The sequence below is a fragment of the Brienomyrus brachyistius genome, chromosome 2 (assembly GCF_023856365.1).
Source record: "Brienomyrus brachyistius isolate T26 chromosome 2, BBRACH_0.4, whole genome shotgun sequence".
NCBI lineage: Eukaryota > Metazoa > Chordata > Actinopteri > Osteoglossiformes > Mormyridae > Brienomyrus > Brienomyrus brachyistius.
The window spans coordinates 39,494,457-39,510,872 of NC_064534.1; the positions used below are offsets into that span (position 1 = coordinate 39,494,457).

General features: G+C 44.6%; 12 non-coding genes and 2 pseudogenes across 12 annotated transcripts; all 14 read left to right on the forward strand.

The window, feature by feature from the left end:
• Positions 1 to 482: 482 nt before the first annotated feature.
• LOC125734515 (5S ribosomal RNA) lies at positions 483 to 601 on the forward strand. The gene has a single exon (XR_007393824.1). It is a non-coding gene; the product is annotated as a 5S ribosomal RNA (ribosomal RNA).
• A 1,078-nt stretch (positions 602 to 1,679) lies between these two features.
• On the forward strand, positions 1,680 to 1,798 carry LOC125733067 (5S ribosomal RNA). Its single transcript, XR_007392425.1, has one exon. It is a non-coding gene; the product is annotated as a 5S ribosomal RNA (ribosomal RNA).
• Positions 1,799 to 2,874: 1,076 nt separating this feature from the next.
• LOC125734516 (5S ribosomal RNA) lies at positions 2,875 to 2,993 on the forward strand. Its single transcript, XR_007393825.1, has one exon. It is a non-coding gene; the product is annotated as a 5S ribosomal RNA (ribosomal RNA).
• Positions 2,994 to 4,069: 1,076 nt separating this feature from the next.
• Positions 4,070 to 4,188, forward strand: LOC125731043 (5S ribosomal RNA). The gene has a single exon (XR_007391333.1). It is a non-coding gene; the product is annotated as a 5S ribosomal RNA (ribosomal RNA).
• Positions 4,189 to 5,265: 1,077 nt separating this feature from the next.
• On the forward strand, positions 5,266 to 5,384 carry LOC125730980 (5S ribosomal RNA). The gene has a single exon (XR_007391273.1). It is a non-coding gene; the product is annotated as a 5S ribosomal RNA (ribosomal RNA).
• A 1,077-nt stretch (positions 5,385 to 6,461) lies between these two features.
• Positions 6,462 to 6,580, forward strand: LOC125737274 (5S ribosomal RNA). The gene has a single exon (XR_007396540.1). It is a non-coding gene; the product is annotated as a 5S ribosomal RNA (ribosomal RNA).
• Positions 6,581 to 7,656: 1,076 nt separating this feature from the next.
• LOC125735907 (5S ribosomal RNA) lies at positions 7,657 to 7,775 on the forward strand. Its single transcript, XR_007395193.1, has one exon. It is a non-coding gene; the product is annotated as a 5S ribosomal RNA (ribosomal RNA).
• A 1,075-nt stretch (positions 7,776 to 8,850) lies between these two features.
• On the forward strand, positions 8,851 to 8,969 carry LOC125731172 (5S ribosomal RNA). The gene has a single exon (XR_007391455.1). It is a non-coding gene; the product is annotated as a 5S ribosomal RNA (ribosomal RNA).
• Positions 8,970 to 10,044: 1,075 nt separating this feature from the next.
• On the forward strand, positions 10,045 to 10,163 carry LOC125734086 (5S ribosomal RNA). Its single transcript, XR_007393412.1, has one exon. It is a non-coding gene; the product is annotated as a 5S ribosomal RNA (ribosomal RNA).
• A 1,084-nt stretch (positions 10,164 to 11,247) lies between these two features.
• LOC125733307 (5S ribosomal RNA) lies at positions 11,248 to 11,366 on the forward strand. The gene has a single exon (XR_007392655.1). It is a non-coding gene; the product is annotated as a 5S ribosomal RNA (ribosomal RNA).
• Positions 11,367 to 12,444: 1,078 nt separating this feature from the next.
• Positions 12,445 to 12,563, forward strand: LOC125733309 (5S ribosomal RNA). Its single transcript, XR_007392657.1, has one exon. It is a non-coding gene; the product is annotated as a 5S ribosomal RNA (ribosomal RNA).
• Positions 12,564 to 13,644: 1,081 nt separating this feature from the next.
• LOC125731981 (5S ribosomal RNA) lies at positions 13,645 to 13,763 on the forward strand (annotated as a pseudogene).
• Positions 13,764 to 14,839: 1,076 nt separating this feature from the next.
• On the forward strand, positions 14,840 to 14,958 carry LOC125731796 (5S ribosomal RNA; annotated as a pseudogene).
• A 1,074-nt stretch (positions 14,959 to 16,032) lies between these two features.
• LOC125735008 (5S ribosomal RNA) lies at positions 16,033 to 16,151 on the forward strand. Its single transcript, XR_007394309.1, has one exon. It is a non-coding gene; the product is annotated as a 5S ribosomal RNA (ribosomal RNA).
• Positions 16,152 to 16,416: the final 265 nt, after the last annotated feature.

The following is a 16,416-nucleotide window of genomic DNA, read 5'->3' on the forward strand; positions in this document are numbered from 1 at the left end:
GAAAATTGTTCTGGCTGCAGCCTGCAGTATGGACTTGTTGGTGTGTGTAGCTCCCAGTGTTCTGACAGCGCGACGTTTTGGGGAAGCATGTGATTCAGCAGCTACCAGTGGGCTTCGTGCGGCGGAGATTTTGTGGCTGTTAGCGGAGTTGATAACAGAGGGTCGTTAAGAGAAGCCTGCATGCAGTAGGCAAAGGAGTAATGTTTGCCGGCGGGGGACGTGCGGCGATTAACCTGTGCGGTAGTGAAAAGGAGTTAAAAAGAAGGAAGTGTGCGGATGCGGAAAGAATGGAATAATTGTGGTAGGCTGCCGGCTGAGTAGTTTGGTGAATGTTTGGTGTGGGTCCGGCGCTGCCGATTGGATGGTGGTGCTGCAGTGTGAGTCAGATAAAAAAAAAAAAAACCAGGAGTAGGATCCAATGGGACTAACTGGCATGTATAGACGCGTGTAATGCAAAAGGGCTGTTTTTGGTCACGTCTCTCACTTACGGCCATACCACCCTGAACACGCCCGATCTCATTCGATCTCGGAAGCCAAGCAGGGTAGGGTCTGGTCAGTACTTGGATGGGAGACCTCCTGGGAATACCAGGTGCTGTAAGCTTTTCTCACTTTTACTTTATACAGGGGGCGCTCCACTTCACGATTTATTTAAATCTATCACTCCCCTTCCATTTTACTATTTTATATATATATATATTTTTCTCTCATTCATAAAGGCAGCTTTTACACACCGTTTTACTCTAAATACTTCCTGGTAATTCTAGGTGCTGTAAGCTGTTCGTGCCTTTATTCCACCAGGGCGCGATCTTCTCACAAACTTGAAGACTGTCACTCCCCATTCACGTTTTACAACTTATTGTTAATGATAAAGAGACAGCTTTTTCACACAGTTTTAAACAAAGTACTGATATTATTCCTCTTCAACTGACCGCTTTGTTTTCTATGCAAAAACCACTTCGCCACAGAAGACTCGATATTATTGGCATAGCAAGTTCTGCTCTTCTCCTTTCAAAACTTGCTAAAAGCTGTATTTAAAAGAACAGATTGGCCGGGGTAATTCACACCCTTCAATGCCAGCTTAATGTTTAGGTTAGTGGGAATCACAGAGGAATTAGGGATGGAAACTTCTTTGCTGGTGGTAGAAGCGGTCTGGTGAATTTTTAGAGAGAAGAGGCCGTCGATGTTTGAATGTAGAAAATTGTTCTGGCTGCAGCCTGCATTATGGACTTGTTGGTGTGTGTAGCTCCCAGTGTTCTGACAGCGCGACGTTTTGGGGAAGCATGTGATTCAGCAGCTACCAGTGGGCTTCGTGCGGCGGAGATTTTGTGGCTGTTAGCGGAGTTGATAACAGAGGGTCGTTAAGAGAAGCCTGCATGCAGTAGGCAAAGGAGTAATGTTTGCCGGCGGGGGACGTGCGGCGATTAACCTGTGCGGTAGTTAAAAGGAGTTAAAAAGAAGGAAGTGTGCGGATGCGGAAAGAATGGAATAATTGTGGTAGGCTGCCGGCTGAGTAGTTTGGTGAATGTTTGGTGTGGGTCCGGCGCTGCCGATTGGATGGTGGGGCTGCAGTGTGAGTCAGATAAAAAAAAAAAAAAAAGAACATTAGTAGGATCCAATGGGACCAACTGGCATGTATAGAGGCGTGTAATGCAAAAGGGCTGTTTTTGGTAGCATGTCTCGCTTACGGCCATACCACCCTGAACACACCCGATCTCGTCTGATCTCGGAAGCTAAGCAGCGTAGGGTCAGGTTAGTACTTGGATGGGAGACCACCTGGGAATACCAGGTGCTGTAAGCTTTTCTCACTTTTACTTTATACAGGGGGCGCTCCACTTCACGATTAATTTAAATCTATCACTCCCCTTCCATTTTACTATATTATATATATATATTTTTTTTCTCTCATTCATAAAGGCAGCTTTTAGAAACCGTTTTACTCTAAATACTTCCTGGTAATTCTAGGTGCTGTAAGCTGTTCGTGCCTTTATACCACCAGGGCGCGATCTTCTCACAAACTTGAAGACTGTCACTCCCCATTCACGTTTTACAACTTATTGTTAATGATAAAGAGACAGCTTTTTACACACAGTTTTAAACAAAGTACTGATATTATTCCTCTTCAACTGACCGCTTTGTTTTCTATGCAAAAACCACTTCGCCACAGAAGACTCGATATTATTGGCATAGCAAGTTCTGCTCTTCTCCTTTCAAAACTTGCTAAAAGCTGTATTTAAAAGAACAGATTGGCCGGGGTAATTCACACCCTTCAATGCCAGCTTAATGTTTAGGTTAGTGGGAGTCACAGAGGAATTAGGGATGGAAACTTCTTTGCTGGTGGTAGAAGCGGTCTGGTGAATTTTTAGAGAGAAGAGGCCGTCGATGTTTGAATGTAGAAAATTGTTCTGGCTGCAGCCTGCAGTATGGACTTGTTGGTGTGTGTAGCTCCCAGTGTTCTGACAGCGCGACGTTTTGGGGAAGCATGTGATTCAGCAGCTACCAGTGGGCTTCGTGCGGCGGAGATTTTGTGGCTGTTAGCGGAGTTGATAACAGAGGGTCGTTAAGAGAAGCCTGCATGCAGTAGGCAAAGGAGTAATGTTTGCCGGCGGGGGACGTGCGGCGATTAACCTGTGCGGTAGTGAAAAGGAGTTAAAAAGAAGGAAGTGTGCGGATGCGGAAAGAATGGAATAATTGTGGTAGGCTGCCGGCTGAGTAGTTTGGTGAATGTTTGGTGTGGGTCCGGCGCTGCCGATTGGATGGTGGTGCTGCAGTGTGAGTCAGATAAAAAAAAAAAAAACCAGGAGTAGGATCCAATGGGACTAACTGGCATGTATAGACGCGTGTAATGCAAAAGGGCTGTTTTTGGTCACGTCTCTCACTTACGGCCATACCACCCTGAACACGCCCGATCTCATTCGATCTCGGAAGCCAAGCAGGGTAGGGTCTGGTCAGTACTTGGATGGGAGACCTCCTGGGAATACCAGGTGCTGTAAGCTTTTCTCACTTTTACTTTATACAGGGGGCGCTCCACTTCACGATTTATTTAAATCTATCACTCCCCTTCCATTTTACTATTTTATATATATATATATTTTTCTCTCATTCATAAAGGCAGCTTTTACACACCGTTTTACTCTAAATACTTCCTGGTAATTCTAGGTGCTGTAAGCTGTTCGTGCCTTTATTCCACCAGGGCGCGATCTTCTCACAAACTTGAAGACTGTCACTCCCCATTCACGTTTTACAACTTATTGTTAATGATAAAGAGACAGCTTTTTACACACAGTTTTAAACAAAGTACTGATATTATTCCTCTTCAACTGACCGCTTTGTTTTCTATGCAAAAACCACTTCGCCACAGAAGACTCGATATTATTGGCATAGCAAGTTCTGCTCTTCTCCTTTCAAAACTTGCTAAAAGCTGTATTTAAAAGAACAGATTGGCCGGGGTAATTCACACCCTTCAATGCCAGCTTAATGTTTAGGTTAGTGGGAATCACAGAGGAATTAGGGATGGAAACTTCTTTGCTGGTGGTAGAAGCGGTCTGGTGAATTTTTAGAGAGAAGAGGCCGTCGATGTTTGAATGTAGAAAATTGTTCTGGCTGCAGCCTGCAGTATGGACTTGTTGGTGTGTGTAGCTCCCAGTGTTCTGACAGCGCGACGTTTTGGGGAAGCATGTGATTCAGCAGCTACCAGTGGGCTTCGTGCGGCGGAGATTTTGTGGCTGTTAGCGGAGTTGATAACAGAGGGTCATTAAGAGAAGCCTGCATGCAGTAGGCAAAGGAGTAATGTTTGCCGGCGGGGGACGTGCGGCGATTAACCTGTGCGGTAGTGAAAAGGAGTTAAAAAGAAGGAAGTGTGCGGATGCGGAAAGAATGGAATAATTGTGGTAGGCTGCCGGCTGAGTAGTTTGGTGAATGTTTGGTGTGGGTCCGGCGCTGCCGATTGGATGGTGGTGCTGCAGTGTGAGTCAGATAAAAAAAAAAAAAAAGCAGGAGTAGGATCCAATGGGACTAACTGGCATGTATAGACGCGTGTAATGCAAAAGGGCTGTTTTTGGTAGCATCTTTCGCTTACGGCCATACCACCCTGAACACGCCTGATCTCGTCTGATCTCGGAAGCTAAGGAGGGTAGGTTCTGGTTAGTACTTGGATAGGAGACCACCTGGGAATACCAGGTGCTGTAAGCTTTTCGCACTTTTACTTTATACAGGGGGCGCTCCACTTCACGATTTATTTAAATCTATCACTCCCCTTCCATTTTACTATTTTATATATATATTTTTTTTTCTCTCATTCATAAAGGCAGCTTTTACACACCGTTTTACTCTAAATACTTCCTGGTAATTCTAGGTGCTGTAAGCTGTCCGTGCCTTTATTCCACCAGGGCGCGATCTTCTCACAAACTTGAAGACTGTCACTCCCCATTCACGTTTTACAACTTATTGTTAATGATAAAGAGACAACTTTTTACACACAGTTTTAAACAAAGTACTGATATTATTCCTCTTCAACTGACCGCTTTGTTTTCTATGCAAAAACCACTTCGCCACAGAAGACTCGATATTATTGGCATAGCAAGTTCTGCTCTTCTCCTTTCAAAACTTGCTAAAAGCTGTATTTAAAAGAACAGATTGGCCGGGGTAATTCACACCCTTCAATGCCAGCTTAATGTTTAGGTTAGTGGGAATCACAGAGGAATTTGGGATGGAAACTTCTTTGCTGGTGGTAGAAGCGGTCTGGTGAATTTTTAGAGAGAAGAGGCCGTCGATGTTTGAATGTAGAAAATAGGTCTGGCTGCAGCCTGCAGTATGGACTTGTTGGTGTGTGTAGCTCCCAGTGTTCTGACAGCGCGACGTTTTGGGGAAGCATGTGATTCAGCAGCTACCAGTGGGCTTCGTGCGGCGGAGATTTTGTGGCTGTTAGCGGAGTTGATAACAGAGGGTCGTTAAGAGAAGCCTGCATGAGGTAGGCAAAGGAGTAATGTTTGCCGTCGGGGGACGTGCGGCGAATAACCTGTGCGGTAGTGAAAAGGAGTTAAAAAGAAAGAAGTGTGCGGATGCGGAAAGAATGGAATAATTGTGGTAGGCTGCCGGCTGAGTAGTTTGGTGAATGTTTGGTGTGGGTCCGGCGCTGCCGATTGGATGGTGGTGCTGCAGTGTGAGTCAGATAAAAAAAAAAAAAAAACCAGGAGTAGGATCCAATGGGACTAACTGGCATGTATAGACGCGTGTAATGCAAAAGGGCTGTTTTTGGTCGCGTCTCTCGCTTACGGCCAAACCACCCTGAACACGCCCGATATCGTCTGATCTCGGAAGCTAAGCAGGGTAGGTTTTGGTTAGTACTTGGATGGGAGACCACCTGGGAATACCAGGTGCTGTAAGCTTTTCTCACTTTTACTTTATACAGGGGGCGCTCCACTTCACGATTAATTTAAATCTATCACTCCCCTTCCATTTTACTATTTTATATATATATTTTTTTTTCTCTCATTCATAAAGGCAGCTTTTACACACCGTTTTACTCTAAATACTTCCTGGTAATTATAGGTGCTGTAAGCTGTTCGTGCCTTTATTCCAGCAGGGCGCGATCTTCTCACAAACTTGAAGACTGTCACTCCCCATTCACGTTTTACAACTTATTGTTAATGATAAAGAGACAGCTTTTTACACACAGTTTTAAACAAAGTACTGATATTATTCCTCTTCAACTGACCGCTTTGTTTTCTATGCAAAAAGCACTTCGCCACATAAGACTCGATATTATTGGCATAGCAAGTTCTGCTCTTCTCCTTTCAAAACTTGCTAAAAGCTGTATTTAAAAGAACAGATTGGCCGGGGTAATTCACACCCTTCAATGCCAGCTTAATGTTTAGGTTAGTGGGAATCACAGAGGAATTAGGGATGGAAACTTCTTTGCTGGTGGTAGAAGCGGTTTGGTGAATTTTTAGAGAGAAGAGGCCGTCGATGTTTGAATGTAGAAAATAGGTCTGGCTGCAGCCTGCAGTATGGACTTGTTGGTGTGTGTAGCTCCCAGTGTTCTGACAGCGCGACGTTTTGGGGAAGCATGTGATTCAGCAGCTACCAGTGGGCTTCGTGCGGCGGAGATTTTGTGGCTGTTAGCGGAGTTGATAACAGAGAGTCGTTAAGAGAAGCCTGCATGAGGTAGGCAAAGGAGTAATGTTTGCCGTCGGGGGACGTGCGGCGATTAACCTGTGCGGTAGTGAAAAGGAGTTAAAAAGAAAGAAGTGTGCGGATGCGGAAAGAATGGAATAATTGTGGTAGGCTGCCGGCTGAGTAGTTTGGTGAATGTTTGGTGTGGGTCCGGCGCTGCCGATTGGATGGTGGTGCTGCAGTGTGAGTCAGATAAAAAAAAAAAAAAAACCAGGAGTAGGATCCAATGGGACTAACTGGCATGTATAGACGCGTGTAATGCAAAAGGGCTGTTTTTGGTCGCGTCTCTCGCTTACGGCCATACCACCCTGAACACGCCCGATATCGTCTGATCTCGGACGCTAAGCAGGGTAGGTTCTGGTTAGTACTTGGATGGGAGACCACCTGGGAATACCAGGTGCTGTAAGCTTTTCTCACTTTTACTTTATACAGGGGGCGCTCCACTTCACGATTAATTTAAATCTATCACTCCCCTTCCATTTTACTATTTTATATATATATTTTTTTTTCTCTCATTCATAAAGGCAGCTTTTACACACCGTTTTACTCTAAATACTTCCTGGTAATTCTAGGTGCTGTAAGCTGTTCGTGCCTTTATTCCAGCAGGGCGCGATCTTCTCACAAACTTGAAGACTGTCACTCCCCATTCACGTTTTACAACTTATTGTTAATGATAAAGAGACAGCTTTTTACACACAGTTTTAAACAAAGTACTGATATTATTCCTCTTCAACTGACCGCTTTGTTTTCTATGCAAAAAGCACTTCGCCACATAAGACTCGATATTATTGGCATAGCAAGTTCTGCTCTTCTCCTTTCAAAACTTGCTAAAAGCTGTATTTAAAAGAACAGATTGGCCGGGGTAATTCACACCCTTCAATGCCAGCTTAATGTTTAGGTTAGTGGGAATCACAGAGGAATTAGGGATGGAAACTTCTTTGCTGGTGGTAGAAGCGGTCTGGTGAATTTTTAGAGAGAAGAGGCCGTCGATGTTTGAATGTAGAAAATTGTTCTGGCTGCAGCCTGCAGTATGGACTTGTTGGTGTGTGTAGCTCCCAGTGTTCTGACAGCGCGACGTTTTGGGGAAGCATGTGATTCAGCAGCTACCAGTGGGCTTCGTGCGGCTTAGATTTTGTGGCTGTTAGCGGAGTTGATAACAGAGGGTCGTTAAGAGAAGCCTGCATGCAGTAGGCAAAGGAGTAATGTTTGCCGGCGGGGGACGTGCGGCGATTAACCTGTGCGGTAGTGAAAAGGAGTTAAAAAGAAGGAAGTGTGCGGATGCGGAAAGAATGGAATAATTGTGGTAGGCTGCCGGCTGAGTAGTTTGGTGAATGTTTGGTGTGGGTCCGGCGCTGCCGATTGGATGGTGGTGCTGCAGTGTGAGTCAGATAAAAAAAAAAAAAAAGCAGGAGTAGGATCCAATGGGACTAACTGGCATGTATAGACGCGTGTAATGCAAAAGGGCTGTTTTTGGTAGCATCTTTCGCTTACGGCCATACCACCCTGAACACGCCCGATCTCGTCTGATCTCGGAAGCTAAGGAGGGTAGGTTCTGGTTAGTACTTGGATGGGAGACCACCTGGGAATACCAGGTGCTGTAAGCTTTTCTCACTTTTACTTTATACAGGGGGCGCTCCACTTGACGATTTATTTAAATCTATCACTCCCCTTCCATTTTACTATTTTATATATATATTTTTTTTTCTCTCATTCATAAAGGCAGCTTTTACACACCGTTTTACTCTAAATACTTCCTGGTGATTCTAGGTGCTGTAAGCTGTTCGTGCCTTTATTCCACCAGGGCGCGATCTTCTCACAAACTTGAAGACTGTCACTCCCCATTCACGTTTTACAACTTATTGTTAATGATAAAGAGACAGCTTTTTACACACAGTTTTAAACAAAGTACTGATATTATTCCTCTTCAACTGACCGCTTTGTTTTCTATGCAAAAAGCACTTCGCCACATAAGACTCGATATTATTGGCATAGCAAGTTCTGCTCTTCTCCTTTCAAAACTTGCTAAAAGCTGTATTTAAAAGAACAGATTGGCCGGGGTAATTCACACCCTTCAATGCCAGCTTAATGTTTAGGTTAGTGGGAATCACAGAGGAATTAGGGATGGAAACTTCTTTGCTGGTGCTAGAAGCGGTCTGGTGAATTTTTAGAGAGAAGAGGCCGTCGATGTTTGAATGTAGAAAATTGTTCTGGCTGCAGCCTGCAGTATGGACTTGTTGGTGTGTGTAGCTCCCAGTGTTCTGACAGCACGACGTTTTGGGGAAGCATGTGATTCAGCAGCTACCAGTGGGCTTCGTGCGGCGGAGATTTTGTGGCTGTTAGCGGAGTTGATAACAGAGGGTCATTAAGAGAAGCCTGCATGCAGTAGGCAAAGGAGTAATGTTTGCCGGCGGGGGACGTGCGGCGATTAACCTGTGCGGTAGTGAAAAGGAGTTAAAAAGAAGGAAGTGTGCGGATGCGGAAAGAATGGAATAATTGTGGTAGGCTGCCGGCTGAGTAGTTTGGTGAATGTTTGGTGTGGGTCCGGCGCTGCCGATTGGATGGTGGTGCTGCAGTGTGAGTCAGATAAAAAAAAAAAAAAGCAGGAGTAGGATCCAATGGGACTAACTGGCATGTATAGACGCGTGTAATGCAAAAGGGCTGTTTTTGGTAGCATCTTTCGCTTACGGCCATACCACCCTGAACACGCCTGATCTCGTCTGATCTCGGAAGCTAAGGAGGATAGGTTCTGATTAGTACTTGGATGGGAGACCACCTGGGAATACCAGGTGCTGTAAGCTTTTCTCACTTTTACTTTATACAGGGGGCGCTCCACTTCACGATTTATTTAAATCTATCACTCCCCTTCCATTTTACTATTTTATATATATATTTTTTTTTCTCTCATTCATAAAGGCAGCTTTTACACACCGTTTTACTCTAAATACTTCCTGGTAATTCTAGGTGCTGTAAGCTGTCCGTGCCTTTATTCCACCAGGGCGCGATCTTCTCACAAACTTGAAGACTGTCACTCCCCATTCACGTTTTACAACTTATTGTTAATGATAAAGAGACAGCTTTTTACACACAGTTTTAAACAAAGTACTGATATTATTCCTCTTCAACTGACCGCTTTGTTTTCTATGCAAAAACCACTTCGCCACAGAAGACTCGATATTATTGGCATAGCAAGTTCTGCTCTTCTCCTTTCAAAACTTGCTAAAAGCTGTATTTAAAAGAACAGATTGGCCGGGGTAATTCACACCCTTCAATGCCAGCTTAATGTTTAGGTTAGTGGGAATCACAGAGGAATTAGGGATGGAAACTTCTTTGCTGGTGGTAGAAGCGGTCTGGTGAATTTTTAGAGAGAAGAGGCCGTCGATGTTTGAATGTAGAAAATAGGTCTGGCTGCAGCCTGCAGTATGGACTTGTTGGTGTGTGTAGCTCCCAGTGTTCTGACAGCGCGACGTTTTGGGGAAGCATGTGATTCAGCAGCTACCAGTGGGCTTCGTGCGGCGGAGATTTTGTGGCTGTTAGCGGAGTTGATAACAGAGGGTCGTTAAGAGAAGCCTGCATGAGGTAGGCAAAGGAGTAATGTTTGCCGTCGGGGGACGTGCGGCGATTAACCTGTGCGGTAGTGAAAAGGAGTTAAAAAGAAGGAAGTGTGCGGATGCGGAAAGAATGGAATAATTGTGGTAGGCTGCCGGCTGAGTAGTTTGGTGAATGTTTGGTGTGGGTCCGGCGCTGCCGATTGGATGGTGGGGCTGCAGTGTGAGTCAGATAAAAAAAAAAAAAAACAGGAGTAGGATCCAATGGGACTAACTGGCATGTATAGACGCGTGTAATGCAAAAGGGCTGTTTTTGGTAGCATCTCTCGCTTACGGCCATACCACCCTGAACACGCCTGATCTCGTCTGATCTCGGAAGCCAAGCAGGGTAGGGTCTGGTTAGTACTTGGATGGGAGACCACCTGGGAATACCAGGTGCTGTAAGCTTTTCTCACTTTTACTTTATACAGGGGGCGCTCCACTTCACGATTAATTTAAATCTATCACTCCCCTTCCATTTTACTATTTTATATATATATATATATTTTTTTTTTTTTTTCTCATTCCTAAAGGCAGCTTTTAGAAACCGTTTTACTCTAAATACTTCCTGGTAATTCTAGGTGCTGTAAGCTGTTCGTGCCTTTATTCCACCAGGGCGCGATCTTCTCACAAACTTGAAGACTGTCACTCCCCATTCACGTTTTACAACTTATTGTTAATGATAAAGAGACAGCTTTTTACACACAGTTTTAAACAAAGTACTGATATTATTCCTCTTCAACAGACCGCTTTGTTTTCTATGCAAAAACCACTTCGCCACAGAAGACTCGATATTATTGGCATAGCAAGTTCTGCTCTTCTCCTTTCAAAACTTGCTAAAAGCTGTATTTAAAAGAACAGATTGGCCGGGGTAATTCACACCCTTCAATGCCAGCTTAATGTTTAGGTTAGTGGGAATCACAGAGGAATTAGGGATGGAAACTTCTTTGCTGGTGGTAGAAGCGGTCTGGTGAATTTTTAGAGAGAAGAGGCCGTCGATGTTTGAATGTAGAAAATTGTTCTGGCTGCAGCCTGCAGTATGGACTTGTTGGTGTGTGTAGCTCCCAGTGTTCTGACAGCGCGACGTTTTGGGGAAGCATGTGATTCAGCAGCTACCAGTGGGCTTCGTGCGGCGGAGATTTTGTGGCTGTTAGCGGAGTTGATAACAGAGGGTCGTTAAGAGAAGCCTGCATGCAGTAGGCAAAGGAGTAATGTTTGCCGGCGGGGGACGTGCGGCGATTAACCTGTGCGGTAGTGAAAAGGAGTTAAAAAGAAGGAAGTGTGCGGATGCGGAAAGAATGGAATAATTGTGGTAGGCTGCCGGCTGAGTAGTTTGGTGAATGTTTGGTGTGGGTCCCGCGCTGCCGATTGGATGGTGGGGCTGCAGTGTGAGTCAGATAAAAAAAAAAAAAACAGGAGTAGGATCCAATGGGACTAACTGGCATGTATAGACGCGTGTAATGCAAAAGGGCTGTTTTTGGTAGCGTCTCTCGCTTATAGCCATACCACCCTGAACACGCCCGATCTCATCCGATCTCGGAAGCCAAGCAGGGTAGGGTCTGGTTAGTACTTGGATGGGAGACCTCTTGGGAATACCAGGTGCTGTAAGCTTTTCTCACTTTTACTTTATACAGGGGGCGCTCCACTTCACGATTAATTTAAATCTATCACTCCCCTTCCATTTTACTATTTTATATATATATATATATTTTTTTTTCTCATTCCTAAAGGCAGCTTTTAGAAACCGTTTTACTCTAAATACTTCCTGGTAATTCTAGGTGCTGTAAGCTGTTCGTGCCTTTATTCCACCAGGGCGCGATCTTCTCACAAACTTGAAGACTGTCACTCCCAATTCACGTTTTACAACTTATTGTTAATGATAAAGAGACAGCTTTTTACACACAGTTTTAAACAAAGTACTGATATTATTCCTCTTCAACAGACCGCTTTGTTTTCTATGCAAAAACCACTTCGCCACAGAAGACTCGATATTATTGGCATAGCAAGTTCTGCTCTTCTCCTTTCAAAACTTGCTAAAAGCTGTATTTAAAAGAACAGATTGGCCGGGGTAATTCACACCCTTCAATGCCAGCTTAATGTTTAGGTTAGTTGGAATCACAGCGGAATTAGGGATGGAAACTTCTTTGCTGGTGCTAGAAGCGGTCTGGTGAATTTTTAGAGAGAAGAGGCCGTCGATGTTTGAATGTAGAAAATAGTTCTGGCTGCAGCCTGCAGTATGGACTTGTTGGTGTGTGTAGCTCCCAGTGTTCTGACAGCGCGACGTTTTGGGGAAGCATGTGATTCAGCAGCTACCAGTGGGCTTCGTGCGGCGGAGATTTTGTGGCTGTTAGCGGAGTTGATAACAGAGGGTCGTTAAGAGAAGCCTACATGCAGTAGGCAAAGGAGTAATGTTTGCTGGCGGGGGACGTGCGGCGATTAACCTGTGCGGTAGTGAAAAGGAGTTAAAAAGAAGGAAGTGTGCGGATGCGGAAAGAATGGAATAATTGTGGTAGGCTGCCGGCTGAGTAGTTTGGTGAATGTTTGGTGTGGGTCCGGCGCTGCCGATTGGATGGTGGGGCTGCAGTGTGAGTCAGATAAAAAAAAAAAAAACAGGAGTAGGATCCAATGGGACTAACTGGCATGTATAGACGCGTGTAATGCAAAAGGGCTGTTTTTGGTAGCGTCTCTCGCTTATAGCCATACCACCCTGAACACGCCCGATCTCATCCGATCTCGGAAGCCAAGCAGGGTAGGGTCTGGTTAGTACTTGGATGGGAGACCTCTTGGGAATACCAGGTGCTGTAAGCTTTTCTCACTTTTACTTTATACAGGGGGCACTCCCCTTCACGATTAATTTAAATCTATCACTCCCCTTACGTTTTACTATTTTATATATATATATTTTTTTTCTCTCATTCATAAAGGCAGCTGTTACACACCGTTTTACTCTAAATACTGCCTGGTAATTCTAGGTGCTGTAAGCTGTTCGTGCCTTTATTCTACCAGGGCGCGATCTTCTCACAAACTTGAAGACTGTCACTCCCCATTCACGTTTTACAACTTATTGTTAATGATAAAGAGACAGCTTTTTACACACAGTTTTAAACAAAGTACTGATATAATTCCTCTTCAACTCACCGCTTTGTTTTATATGCAAAAACCACTTCACCACAAAAGACTCGATATTATTGGCATAGCAAGGTCTGCTCTTCTCCTCCTTTCAAAACTTGCTAAAAGCTGTATTTAAAAGAGCAGGTTGGCCATGGTAATTCACACACTTCAATGCCAGCTTAATGTTTAGGTTAGTGGGAATCACAGAGGAATTAGGGATGGAAACTTCTTTGCTGGTGGTAGAAGCGGTCTGGTGAATTTTTAGAGAGAAGAGGCCGTCGATGTTTGAATGTAGAAAATTGTTCTGGCTGCAGCCTGCAGTATGGACTTGTTGGTGTGTGTAGCTCCCAGTGTTCTGACAGCGCGACGTTTTGGGGAAGCATGTGATTCAGCAGCTACCAGTGGGCTTCGTGCGGCGGAGATTTTGTGGCTGTTAGCGGAGTTGATAACAGAGGGTCGTTAAGAGAAGCCTGCATGCAGTAGGCAAAGGAGTAATGTTTGCCGGCGGGGGACGTGCGGCGATTAACCTGTGCGGTAGTGAAAAGGAGTTAAAGAGAAGGAAGTGTGCGGATGCGGAAAGAATGGAATAATTGTGGTAGGCTGCCGGCTGAGTAGTTTGGTGAATGTTTGGTGTGGGTCCGGCGCTGCCGATTGGATGGTGGGGCTGCAGTGTGAGTCAGATAAAAAAAAAAAAAAAAACATTAGTAGGATCCAATGGGACCAACTGGCATGTAAAGAGGCGTGTAATGCAAAAGGGCTGTTTTTGGTAACGTCTCTCGCTTATGGCCATGCCAGCCTGAACACGTCTGATCTCATCCGATCTCGGAAGCCAATCAGGGTAGGGTCTGGTTAGTACTTGGATGGGAGACCACTTGGAAATAACAGGTGCTGTAAGCTTTTCTCACTTTTACTTTATACAGGGGGCACTCCACTTCACGATTATTTTAAATCTATCACTCCCCTTACGTTTTACTATTTTATATATATATTTTTTTTCTCTCATTCATAAAGGCAGCTTTTACACACCGTTTAACTCTAAATACTGCCTGGTAATTCTAGGTGCTGTAAGCTGTTCGTGCCTTTATTCCACCAGGGCGCGATCTTCTCACAAACTTGAAGACTGTCACTCCCCATTCACGTTTTACAACTTATTGTTAATGATAAAGAGACAGCTTTTTACACACAGTTTTAAACAAAGTACTGATATAATTCCTCTTCAACTCACCGCTTTGTTTTCTATGCAAAAACCACTTCACCACAAAAGACTCGATATTATTGGCATAGCAAGGTCTGCTCTTCTCCTCCTTTCAAAACTTGCTAAAAGCTGTATTTAAAAGAGCAGGTTGGCCATGGTAATTCACACACTTCAATGCCAGCTTAATGTTTAGGTTAGTGGGAATCACAGAGGAATTAGGGATGGAAACTTCTTTGTTGGTGGTAGAAGCGGTCTGGTGAATTTTTAGAGAGAAGAGGCCGTCGATGTTTGAATGTAGAAAATTGTTCTGGCTGCAGCCTGCAGTATGGACTTGTTGGTGTGTGTAGCTCCCAGTGTTCTGACAGCGCGACGTTTTGGGGAAGCATGTGATTCAGCAGCTACCAGTGGGCTTCGTGCGGCGGAGATTTTGTGGCTGTTAGCAGAGTTGATAACAGAGGGTCGTTTAGAGAAGCCTGCATGCGCTAGGCAAATGAGTAATGTTTGCCGGCGGGGGACGTGCGGCGATTAACCTGTGCGGTAGTGAAAAGGACTTAAAGAGAAGGAAGTGTGCGGATGCGGAAAAAATGGAATAATTGTGGTAGGCTGCCGGCTGAGTAGTTTGGTGAATGTTTGGTGTGGGTGCGGCACTGCCGATTGGATGGTGGTGCTGCAGTGTGAGTCAGATAAAAAAAAAAAAAACAGGAGTAGGATCCAATGGGACTAACTGGCATGTATAGAGGCGTGTAATGCTAAAGGGCTGTTTTTGGTAGCATCTCTCGCTTATGGCCATACCACCCTGAACACGCCTGATCTCGTCTGATCTCGGAAGCTAAGCGGGGTAGGGTCTGGTTAGTACTTGGATGGGAGGCTGCCTGGGAATACCACGTGCTGAAAGCTTTTCTCACTTTTACTTTATACAGGGGGCACTCCACCTCACGATTAATTTAAATCTATCACTCCCCTTCCGTTTTACTATTTTATATATTTCTTTTTTCTCTCATTCATAAAGGCAGCTTTTACACACGTTTTACTCTAAATACTGCCTGGTAATTCTAGGTGCTGTAAGCTGTTCGTGCCTTTATTCCACCAGGGCGCGATCTTCTCACAAACTTGAAGACTGTCACTCCCCATGAACGTTTTACAACTTATTGTTAATGATAAAGAGACAGCTTTTTACACACAGTTTTAAACAAAGTACTGATATTATTCCTCTTCAACTGACCGCTTTGTTTTCTATGCAAAAACCACTTCGCCACAGAAGACTCGATATTATTGGCATAGCAAGTTCTGCTCTTCTCCTTTCAAAACTTGCTAAAAGCTGTATTTAAAAGAACAGATTGGCCGGGGTAATTCACACCCTTCAATGCCAGCTTAATGTTTAGGTTAGTGGGAATCACAGAGGAATTAGGGATGGAAACTTCTTTGCTGGTGGTAGAAGCGGTCTGGTGAATTTTTAGAGAGAAGAGGCTGTCGATGTTTGAATGTAGAAAATTGTTCTGGCTGCAGCCTGCAGTATGGACTTGTTGGTGTGTGTAGCTCCCAGTGTTCTGACAGCGCGACGTTTTGCGGAAGCATGTGATTCAGCAGCTACCAGTGGGCTTCGTGCGGCGGAGATTTTGTGGCTGTTAGCGGAGTTGATTACAGAGGGTCGTTAAGAGAAGCCTGCATGCGGTAGGCAAATGAGTAATGTTTGCCGGCGGGGGACGTGCGGCGATTAACCTGTGAGGTAGTGAAAAGGACTTAAAGAGAAGGAAGTGTGCGGATGCGGAAAGAATGGAATAATTGTGGTAGGCTGCCAGCTGAGTAGTTTGGTGAATGTTTGGTGTGGGTCCGGCGCTGCCGATTGGATGGTGGTGCTGCAGTGTGAGTCAGATAAAAAAAAAAAAAAAAACCAGGAGTAGGATCCAATGGGACTAACTGGCATGTATAGACGCGTGTAATGCAAAAGGGCTGTTTTTGGTAGCATCTCTCGCTTACGGCCATACCACCCTGAACACGCCCGATCTCGTCTGATCTCGGAAGCCAAGCAGGGTAGGGTCTGGTTAGTACTTGGATGGGAGACCTCCTGGGAATACCAGGTTCTGTAAGCTTTACTCACTTTCACTTTATACAGGGGGCGCTCCACTTCACGATTAATTTAAATCTAGCACTCCCCTTCCATTTTACTATTTTATATATATATATATATATTTTATCTCTCTTTCATAAAGCCAGCTTTTAGAAACCATTTTACTCTAAATACTTCCTGGTAATTCTAGGTGCTGTAAGCTGTTCGTGCCTTTATTCCACCAGGGCGCGATCTTCTCACAAACTTGAAGACTGTCACTCCCCATTCACGTTTTACAACTTATTGTT